The 11,660-nt window shown below is 48.0% G+C and overlaps 1 non-coding gene across 1 annotated transcript; it reads right to left on the minus strand.

Annotated features, from left to right (window-relative positions):
• Positions 1-9,623: 9,623 nt before the first annotated feature.
• On the minus strand, positions 9,624-9,695 carry TRNAT-CGU (transfer RNA threonine (anticodon CGU)). The gene has a single exon. It is a non-coding gene; the product is annotated as a tRNA-Thr (tRNA).
• Between the last annotated feature and the right edge of the window lie 1,965 nt (positions 9,696-11,660).

Here is an 11,660-nt window from a genome sequence, read left to right on the forward strand (position 1 = left end):
CAGCCCCGCGGCCCCGCGCACCGAGGGGGCGGCGCGCCCCCTGCCGGCCGCTCCCGGCGCTGCGCGGGGCCAGCCGGGCCCGGGGGGACAAACCCGGGGGGACAAACCCGGGGGGACAAACCTGGGGGGACAAACCCGGGGGGACAAATCCGGGGGGACAAACCCTACGGCCAGGACCCTGCGGACAAACCCTGCGGACACCCCGGCATCGCCCGGCTGCGACACCCGCTCCGCATCCCCACGCACCGAGGTTGCTCGCAGCCGGCGTCTCCCTACACTGCTCTTTGCATTTCTCCCCGTACATCTCCCTGCATTGTTCCCTGCACAGTTAGTTCCCTGCACTGCTCCCTGTATGTCCAGCCTTCCCCTGCACACCTTGAAGCGGGCATGGAGACCTTGTCTGTATCGCAGAGGACATGCTTTACCCTTCCATGTGTGCCAAGTCTCTTCATTTACATCTCCAGTAAAGCTGGGCGAGTACAACTCTATGACCCAGAAAACCTGGGCACAAAGCACAGCTTTACCAGGTACAGACAGATTGTGTAGTTTCATTACAATACACTCAGTTGTAAATGTGTTTTAAGAAAATCCAGCTTCACAAGGACCTGAAAACTTTTTGGCTTCTTTTGGGATGACTTCTGTGCTCATGCAATATGTAATTGTGTGCTCGTGTGTGACGTAATTGCGTGCTCATGTGTGACGCAATCATGTGCTCATGCACGAAATAATTGTGCGTTCATGCATTAAATAATTGCGTTCTCATGCATGACATTGTTGTGCCTTCATGCATGTGGTGATTTTGTGTTCATGCATTATATAATTGTGTGCTCATGCATGAAAAAAATCAAAGTTAACAGCCAGAGGCCTTATCTTTTAAATCTTTGGGTTCAGCACCCAATGCACGTCTCTGTCATCTACACCACATCTTTTTCCTGTACCTATGCTGAAGACATGGCAACTCTGTGCATGCATTGTTATGGAGATGGCGAGTGACTGTACCTGGCCTGCATGGATAGAATGCCAGAGAGAGAACTTGAACTGCTCTGCCACGGAACTGCTCTTGATCAACACTGTGAAGCCATCCTCTACACAGAAGAACGTGTTCCTTGGCTAGAAGCCTGATGAATATGTAGAGCCAAGGAACATGTTGTTTAAAACTGATAGTAGAATGCAAAGTGAATCATGGACCATGGGCAAAAAGGTTGGAAGAGGGACAGAGCTCTATGAGCCTTTTGAAAATAAGACATTCTGACAGAAGGTAGAGAATGAAAGAATTTCTTGACCATCTGGAAAGGTTCTGCAGAAATGATGCCTAGAAAGTACGGTAGAAATTGAGACTTACCAAAAAGGTGTAAAATACACTAACCTTTTCTCTGGTGAAGGGAATAGATGCTGTAGAAGTCACGGGTTGGACAAGAAAAGGCCTCATCAGCTTTTAGGAAATAAGAGACTGCTACTCTTATAGAATGCAAGTTACATCCACCAACCTCATTCTCTCATTTTCTTTCTTTTTTGTAAATACTTTATTTGCTCAGTCTCAATCATGTAGCTGCTCGAAACACCACAGAACAATTCTGAGAACAACAAATTCACAGCAAAAAATGTACCTAGATGTATGCAAGGAAGAGCATAAGCTAGGGAAGGGAGTTCCTCCCTAATTGAGCTGATGGCACATTTCTTCTCTGATGTCCTGACCAACTGCTTAATTTGCTATTTTCAGCAGCCTCAAAACATGTTGCCTCTTGTCTTGACCTGGCCCCCACTAGTACTGATGTGAAGCGCCTCTTAATTTTCATGAGAGCAGAGCAAGACTTTCACACAGCATTTTTGCCCAGCAGGAGCTCTTCTGCAGGGAGCCTGATCCCACAGGACGTGCTCAGCTGCTGGCAACCTGTTCCCACTTCCACTGCCCACCCTGGCAGCCCCGTGGTAGTAACAGGACAAGCAGATGTCAGGCAGTCTTCCCTTGGCAGGAGGTACTTCCGTACCTGAGAAGGTCAGGTCTTGGGACTTCATCTCCTCTCACAAATACCTGCTGGCTGCCCTTCATGGTGTGCAGAGTCCATGCACAGGGAATGCATGAGTAAACCCCCTGCCTGGATGGGAGCTGGGAAGAGGATTAGTTCCACATAGAGTTCAGATGTAATCACAAGCATATCAAGTTGTAAAGCATCACAACTTACACAATTCTAAAAATAAACATAACCAGTTTGTTTTAAGATGTTTGGCACCCAAAAGGTTAATATATTAATAACATTTGACCAGCAATAGCCCAGAAAAACAATTATGGAACAACAGATTCTGTCACTTCTGAAAATAGCCCTTTTTGGAAGAAAAAAAACATTTTTCACAAGACCCACGAATGAGATGGAGTAGCTCCTTTAGAGGTATTCACGAAATGGAAGCCAGGTGTGAAACCTTCAAAGTCAGGAGGGATCTTCTGTGGGTGGGAGAGAGCCCTGCCTGCTGCTGAGTGGGACATGGACCTTGTGGATACTGCTTGGTCCAGTTGAATGAATACATGCATTAATCTGAGTCTGTCTTTCTCAATCCTGCCTGTGCTTATGTAGTACCTTTCCCTGCCAGTAGATCCATTGATTTGTTAACTCTTCTGTGTGGCACTAAGCAGCAGGTGAGCAAGAATGGCTGGTAGCCAACAGCTTGGTATTTCAGCGCCTGACCTTGTAGAGAAAGAGACCGGATTGTCAAAGACGTTAAACTTGAACACAGTGTAATCACAGAAATAGTTGAAACCCATTGATGGCACAGGACGAAATTTTTCACCTGTGAGAATGAATCCATGCCAGAGACAAGGGTCAGATCTCTCTTTTCTTTTTCTTTTTTTTTTTTCTTTTTTGATCAGAACAGCAGGAATAGCAAGCTTGTGATTAAAAGTTCAGAAATGTGCAAATATGATGTACTGCAAGGAGCTGGCCTGACCCCATGTACCTGTGCAGGAACACCAAGCAGCCAGGTTCATTAAGAATGCACAGAAAAATGCAGTCCCTCCTCTGAGATCTGTACTAGAACCTGGTGGTTCACCTCAGAGCACCCAGTAAAACCAGTGAGTTGCAACCTCCAGTCACTGCTCAGACATGCTCTGGTTCTCTGCTCACTGGCCAAGGCTCTGCCTGTCCAAAGAACCTCTGCCAAATCATCCATACAAGAGGAATACCCTATCAAAAATTGGGCCTTCATATTTAAAGCATGTGTGCATGTATTGGAGAAAGAAGAAAATCACAGTACTAATGAGCTGTGATTAAGCTCAGAAATGATGGTTTCCTGTTCAAACACAGAGCTCTGTCTCTTCTTAGTACAACTACCTCATCCCAGTTGTGTCTATTAAAGACAATTACTGGGGGAGACAGATATGTGTAACCAGATGTGGAAATAACAGTCAGCACCATATGCAGTTTAAATTCTTTGGGCCTGAACAAGTTACATTAAAAAAAAATTGTGTGTGTGTGTTTGTGCACTGTGGAGCAGCTGTCAAGGGGGAAATCCCCTTAGCCCACTTTAATCCTACGTTCCACAATCCCCAGGGATTAAACAAATGCACTAACATTATTTACTGTAATGCTCCCTCCCTGGGGGGCTTCAGTCCATGAAATCCACTCCAGCATTTGCAAGTTCCAGTTGTGAAATAGGCTGTGCACATTCTATATTTGGTAGCTCACAAGTACTCTTTCAGTTGGGCCCAGAGTGATGAAAGGACAGGAGTCAGGAATTCAGCCCAAGCAAGTCTCAAAGAGACCAGGCTCAGGCTTGGAGCTCATTTCTCACTGTGCAGATCTTGCACAGGCACTGAGGCATTACAGTGACTGCTGACCACAGGACTGTACAAGATACTTTCCTAAAATTAAAGATGCTGCCACGGTATGAGTCCTCCTATCTATACTCTGGAAGCATGAAATGAGGCTTTAAACCCAGCTACACCAGTAGAGCCTCACACATCTACTTTCCTTTTCCTATGATGAAATCTGTGTTCAAACTTGGGTACAATCCCTGTGAAATTAGTGACAGGGATTCCACTGATCCAGATGCATAATCCTCACAGTCCCAATAAGGCTGTGACAGTGCAAACTGCACAATGCCATCAAGGACCTCTGCCTCCCAAGGACCCTCTGACACACTTGCAAGGCCAGCTGATTGCTCCATCTCTTGCTTAAGCTTCCCGTCCAAGTTTATTACAGCTTCTTCAAAGACAGTAAACATTACATTCTATATTAGGCTGTCCTTGCCTTGAATTGGTATACAGTTTAAATTCTTTAACTTGGGTGATTGTACCAACTCAGCACTAGTTTGAAGCACCACTACCACAAATGATCTGGCAAGGCAGAGCCCCAGGGAGCACCCTCTGAGGCAGCCACTGCTCAGTGCAGGGGATGGTTTGGCCCCATGTCCTTCAGGCACAGCAAACAGTAAAACTTCAGAGGCAAAGGAGTTTCACAGACTAGCTGAGACTGAACCTCTGGAGGTCACCTGGTCCCACCCCCTGCTCAACAGGATCACCTAAAGAAGGTTGCCCAGGGCTGTGTCTGGATGGCTTTTGAATTTCTCCAAGGATGGAGACTTGACAACCTGTTCCAGCATCAGTCCTGCTCACTTAGAAAACTGTTTCCTTATGTTCAAATGGAACCTCCTGTGCTTCAGTGTGTGCTCTTTGTCTCTTGTCCTGTTTGTTGCTGAAGCTTTTGCACTGACCTGATATGCCAGGCTGGCCTCTGAGCCTGGCTTTGTCACTGTAGTCACCAGGCCCGTGCAGCTGTACTGTGCAGAATGCAAAGGCAATTCCTCTCCATGAGATTCAGAGAATTGCTTAGGCTGGAAAAGACCTTTCGGAGTCCAACATTAACCCAGCACTGTTAAGTCCACCACTAAGCCATGTCCCTAAGCAACACATCTTTTAAATCCCTTCAGGGAGGGTGACTCAACCCCTTCCCTGGGCAGCTCTTTCCAAGGCTTGGCATCCTTTTGGTGAAGAAATTTTTCCTGCTATCCAATCTAAGCCCTCCCTGGTGCAACTTGAGGCCATTTCCTCTTGTCCCATTGCTATATTAATCCAACACCTGACTCTGCTCCCATGGCACTGCATTTACAAACATATCATTTCATCAGCTCAAATAGAATTTTTTTCCAATTTACAGAAAGATCATCACAATAAAAGCTATACTCGTGTTACTGCTCTTCATCCTGCAACAGCTTGCTCACTGCAGTGAACTTCACTGAGTGGTAAAGGCAAGAGTGTACACAGATAAGGAGAACCCCTCCAGGCACACAAAGCTTCCAGGCTGAGGCTCTGATACTCTTTTTCATATAGTTTGCAGCCAGGATCATGAGAAACTGAGAGGGAGTCAGGGAGAAGTGCAGGGCTTCTGTGAGCAGCAGGCCCTGTGCTGCTGAGGTTAAACAGGCTGGGAAGAAGGGATTAGTAATCTCCCATCCATTTAGCTCCTCCTTCCCTGCATAATTGCAGCTCATTTGAGACACACTGCCTGGAGTGTCAGCTGGCATTTTCTGGGCTCCCCAGAAGCAGTAGCTGCCATTCAGCACTACTTTTTAAATCTAAAATCTGTTTCACAGGTTCTCTTGGGAAGCTGAGCGCTGCTCTGCACTACACCAGCACAGCAGTGAGGATTCCCACTCCCTCTCCTGCATGTCCTCAGAGCTCATTCACAAAATCCTGCAGCTGTCATTCCCACTGGTACTCCTTGCTTCCAGAGGAGCAGCAGCATTGCTGTGCTGGGCCCTCCATCCATCCTGGTCAGGTAGGAACACCCTGACCTGTCCATTAATATCTAATTGCAGATGACAGTAGCAACCTCGGGGACCTGTGTAAGAGTTGTTACTCCTGTACCAAAGCAAAAATACAACTGGGTTCCTCACAGGGGAACTTCACAACTGCTCCCCTCACATTGCTGGAGAAGGGGATACCAGTAACTCTGCCCCTTGAACACAGAATAAGGATTCTCACTCTGCCTTTCCTATAGTGCTATAAACAGGGTTTTCAAGGGGAAAAAATAATTCTTATTTCCTATCTTACTGTCATTTTTAGAATTACTGAATTCTGCAGCATTCAATGGATTACTATTCACAAACACGTACCTGCTCCTCCAGCAAAACAAATGGAGTAATTTCTGTTTCTGCTGGAGCCTTCGGCATGCAGACAAAAACATTTTTTATTCATCAGTGGTAAAAGGCTACAGCCATTTGACTTTAAACACAGACATGCTTCTGGGCTCTCTTCCAGGAAGTCTGTGTCACCCAGGCTTTAGATCGATATGTTTGTCTGCAAAGTCACCCTTTTGATCTGTAATTTTTCATTTTGACACAAGAAATGCCTTTTGGTCAAACTTCAGCAGTCCATTAAATTCCAGGCATAATAGAAACGGGAATCACATTGCTATAGCCATGTGAAGATTTCCACAGTTTGAGATTTATTTACTCATGGGTTAATTTACTCTGCCTTATATTTGGGATAATGCTGTAAATGCTGCAAATACTGTTCTGCTGCCTCATCTGAGCTCGCTGCCTCCTGCCCAGTTTGGGGTGGCCTCACTGGCACTGGCAGCTTTATAAAACACTTTGTAAGTTTAGCTGTCCAACCTGCAGGAAATGTTGTTGTGGTTTCAGACTGAGGACACGGAGTATCCTCCCACCCTGGTCCTGTGGTTCACATCACAAAGAGGGGTCTGGGCTGCTGGGACAGCCCCCACAGTGGGAGGGGAACTGTGCCCGGCTCATGGCCCAGCTGGCTCTGCCTGGTCACCCCTGGCACACCACGCTCTGTTTGCACAACCCAGCACAGGCCTTTTCTTTACAAGGTCAAGGTTTCAGGGCTTGGGTGGCTGGTTTTTTCCTCTCTCCCCCCACCACCTCCCCTCCACTTTTTTTTTTTTTTTAAAAAGCAGGAGAGGTAGAGGGAGAGGTAGAAAACCAATCCAACACATTATTAATGGGAGAAGTGGGTCTGCCCAGCTTTTGGGACAATCCCCCTGCCTGGCTCCACACAGCAAGGTCCAAGCAAGGCTTTCCAATGATCTCACTGCTATTTCTGACCCAGACACAGCTCCTGCCGTGTTCCCAACACTGGTTTTTGGTTGCTGAAGTTAGACCCAAGGGAGGATGCGACAGACACTCAGGAAAGTTGCAAAGCCCTGAAAATGTTATAATAATCTGAGTTAAACCCATTATTTTTAGTCTCCATTCACATCTTACCTTTCAAAAGCAAACATTTTCTGTCAGCCTCTCAAGAATGCATAACTCAGAAATACTGCTTAAATTGAAATTTTACAAGAAATACTGTTACAATAGATTAATTTTTACACTTATTTTAAAGCAGTCATGAAAATATCTGGATTCTGAATAACTGGTTTGTCAAGCCAGAGAGGTCAGGGAATTCTATATTTAAATATGGCCAAGATTTTCAGCAGTAACACATCTTTTAAGTACATTAATTGCACTTTGTTTTTATTAGGTAATTAAAAGGGGCCTAATTTTAATCCTCATTTAATAACTCCTCATTTCATAGAGGTGTTATGTTCAGAGGGAGGCAAAAAAAAAAATCAAAGATCTTAAAGCAACTCAAAAGGACTACCTAAAAATTTTTCTGTTTTTAGTCATAACTTGTGTCCAAAATAAATAACTCTTTCCTCAACCCACCAAAAAACCACAAGCCAAAGCCATCTCCAGCACAGCTATGATCAGATCATAAATGCCTTGATTGAAGTTCATTGGCTGCCACTTCAGGACTTTAGCTATTAATTAAAGCCAAAATCAAATTTATTGCCTGAGTGAATACGAGGGAAACTGGGAGGTGAGCAAAGGTGACCTGCCCAGCACAACCCTGCCCTGAAGACAACAACAAGGGCAGGATGGCACACACAGAACTGCCTGTTCCTCAACAGAAAGGATCTGGTTGTGGTGTTGTTCCAGAAGTGAAGATGCACAACAGCAATCCTGGGACAAGGCTTTCCCGTGGGCCTCCCCTGGGAATTCAGCATGGAGCCTGTGAAGGACCTTCCTCACAGACACCCAGGAGCTAAAAGGGAATATTCCAGTTCTGCAGAGACTGAAGTTAAGCAACTGGTGAGCTGCCTGGATGTGTTACGGCCACAGAGAACAGCGATGCCAGAGCTTTATTAAAATACCTGGTTCACAGTCCTGGGTTCGTGGCACACGTTTGGGCAGGACCTAACTGCTCGAGTTTACAGGATGGGAAACCTGCTTCAGGGAGAAACTCAGTTTCACAACTGGTTTCGACCAGAAAGAAACCCACAGAATTCTGAAAATCTCTGCAAAAGCTGCAAGATGGCTTTTGAACCAGTAGAAACATTTTGGTTTGATATTCCACTGTGAAATGATGTAGGGGGGGAAAAAAATCAAAATAGGGTGTTTCAAAGCTGGAACTTTCATCCTCAAAAGCCTCCAACAAAGGTGATGGGATTTTGACAGCACTCTATTTTGCAAGTAAAATAGTGTCTGCATTTTTCTAAACAAGTTCTAAACTGCATTTCCTGTTTTTATATCAAAACATACTACAGCTTGTTTTGTGGCTTGCTAATAGCATCCTGCACATCCATTTTGTACAGACCTCCTCAAACACCTCATGCACACACACCTCCAGCCCCTGCTGAGAAAGGCAAACAGCCTCCTGCCCAGTCAAGTCCAGGCCAAGTGTGGCACAGGAAAGAGCCAAAACAGCTTTTTCTTAAGCATCAAAGGAAGCAGTGAGTTGTTTGGAAGAGACTCCTCTGCTCTGCCCAGATATGTAGCTATTGCTGATTTTGCAATACAATGACTACATATTTTAAGCTGTCTGAAAGCAGCAATAACCAAAGTGATGTTGTACAGAGGCAGCAGAAATGCCCTCGCACGTGTGTCATGCTTTGCACAGACTGACAGATCAAGAACCAAGCAATTAGGGTAAATTCTCGTGTAAATGGTACAATGTCAAGGAAAGGGTGGCCAGACAGGCTTCCCTGAGAAGTGGTGGAATGGCCATCTCTGAGAGGGTTAAAAGATGTGGCTGTGGCAGTTGAGGACATGGTTTAGCACTGAACATGGCAGTGCTGCCTTAATGGTTGGACTCGGTCTTCTTATAGGGCTTGTCTAACCTTGCCAATTGTATGATTTTAACTGCACTAAGCACTTGCTTATTCCAGGATTCGGCCTGTCTATCTGTGAGAAGTACATCAAGGCCTGCACCTACAGAGAAAGCACCAGCAAGAGGATTCCTCACAGCCAAGCACACCCAACATTTCCCTGCAGCATCACAGGGCAAACACCTGCTCTGTTTCACATGTGATTCACCCAGTTCAGGACACGGGTCTTGAGGCAAAACGCCGAGAAGTGTCCTCTGCAAGGGGGTTTGTAGATCCGGGGTGCTGGGGGGGACACCGGGGGATGCTCAGCCGCGGGCTCCCAACCCGTTCTGCGGCACAGACACGAGGCAGCCGGGGACACCCGGCCGGCCGCACGGTGGAACTTCCCCGTGGATCGCAGCTTCCTCGCGGGGCTCCGGGGCCGGATCTGCGACGGTGACCAACAAAAATGAGCCGCGTACGAGGCGGCGTCCGCGGCCTCCCCGCGGCGGGGCTGCCAGCGCACCGCGCTGCCTCGGCAGGCACGGACGGGGTTCGAACCCGCGATCTTCGGTTTACGAGACCGACGCCTTACCACTTGGCCACCGCGCCCGATGGGCTGGCTGCACCCGCGCGCCGCCAGTGGAAGGCAGCGAGCGGCGCGCCCGGGCCGGGCCGGGCGGGGACGGCACCGGACGGGACGGGCCGGGCCGGGCCGGGAGGGCGGCCCAGGGCGCTGGGATCGGGGCGGGACGGGACGAGGCGGGGCGGGGCGGCCGCGCCGTGCGGGGCTCCCGCGGGCACGTGCGGACGCTGGGCGGAGCGCCGGGAACGGGAGCGCGGGCGGGCCCTGCCCCGCCGGCAGAGCTCGGCATCCTCTGTCCCTGCGGCTCCTCGGAAAGCTCTTCCCGCTGCCGCCGGCCCCGGAATCCCACCGCAGAATCCTCGGTGCAGCTTCGCTTTCCTCCCTCCCGGTGTTGGTCACTGCGAAAGCACAGGGCTGCTGAAGAAACAAGCAGCAGCTGTTCGGAACGAGGGGGGTCCTGCCGAGCTCACCCCTCCAGCGCCGTCGCTCGGCAATGCTCCGGCACCTGCTCCCGGGCTGGGGCCGGCAGGGTCCCCGGGGCAGGAGCCTGCCCTGCTCGCTCACGCCCGCTGGGACACATCTCCCCGGGCACGGCACACCGGGGAGCGGCGGGGACTGTCCCGGCACGGCCGCCTCCCGTCTCCCCGAGAGCCAAACAGCGGCGTTTCCACCCCTTCCTTTGGGACAGTATCAGGCAGTCTATGCTTCCTGATATTCAAACTGAATTTTCACGTTTTACTTCAAACCCATTATGTTCTGTTTACATAATCAAATCATAATAGCATAAATCATAAATACAATACTGCATTATTAATATTTCCTCCTTTGGGTTTCCAGCTAAATATTTAGTCTTATGGCTAACACTTGGTTAAAACCCAAGAAATGAATCAGCTCTCATTTTTATCACCACTAGCTGTAGGGCAGGAGGGAAGAATTTGAAGGTTGTGGTTTTGAAGTATTATTTAGTTTTGCATTGAAATTTTTCATCTTGGTTTCTAGTTTTGAACCAATGTTGGGCAGCAGAAAGTAATCTGGTATTTTTTTGGCTTACATACTCCTCCTGAAAACTTCAAGCCAAACCAAACAAACACAAAGCAAAAAAAAAAAAAAAAAAAAAAAAAAAAAAAAAAAAAAAAAATCCAGGCACAGTTAGAACCAATCTGACATAGTAGAATCACTATTTTTACTTTATGCTATGAATTTGTAACCAGGCCCCACTCTCTACTGAATCAGATCTGAGTTACACAACCTTTATTACGGGATGCATTCTGCATTCACAATGTGCTCCTTGCTCAAACAAACCAACCATGTGAGGCCTGATCAACTCATTCCAGACAAAAACGGTTGCTCTCCTGAGGGTCCCATTTTTAGGTCTTCATATAAATACAGCACCGAATCTTTCCAAAATGTAAGGTTTACTTTTTGAGGCTACAGTCATTTGGGAAGTCAGCATCCCAGTGATATTCAGAGCCTGAAAACAGCAGGATGGCAGGACCTGCTGGGGTTGCAGAGCTCACAGATGTTTTTCAGCCACGTCCTGCACCCTCTGGCCCTGGACTTTGCATTTCAGGCAGCGAGTGTTGAACCACATCCCTGTGCACAGAACAGCCCTGGCAAGGCTCCTCCTCCCTCCCCAGCTCTGGCAGAGTGATGGGAAGAGCTCGGCTGTTTTCTGTTGCAGGGAAGCTCTGCTGTGCCCATGGCCCAGCCCTGCTGCTCCCTGCAATGGGGCTGCTGAGAGGGAGCTTCAGGGCTGTGCCTTTAATCCAGATTTACACAGTATTTCCAAGAATGAGAGCAAACCCCTCTGCTGCTGCTTTTCTTCAGGGCATCCCCCCATTCCTAGCTGTGCACAGCCAGAGCTGAAGGACAGGCTTGGTCAGGGGTTATTTCTCTGTCCCATGGGACAAATGCTCAGGCTGACCAGAGGATTCCTCAAGGGCTCAGAGTAGCCCTGCCCCGTGACTGCTCAGGTTTTAAATAAAAGCCCG

Source organism: Sturnus vulgaris, chromosome 20 (genome assembly GCF_052056855.1).
Source record: "Sturnus vulgaris isolate bStuVul1 chromosome 20, bStuVul1.hap1, whole genome shotgun sequence".
NCBI classification, from domain to species: domain Eukaryota; kingdom Metazoa; phylum Chordata; class Aves; order Passeriformes; family Sturnidae; genus Sturnus; species Sturnus vulgaris.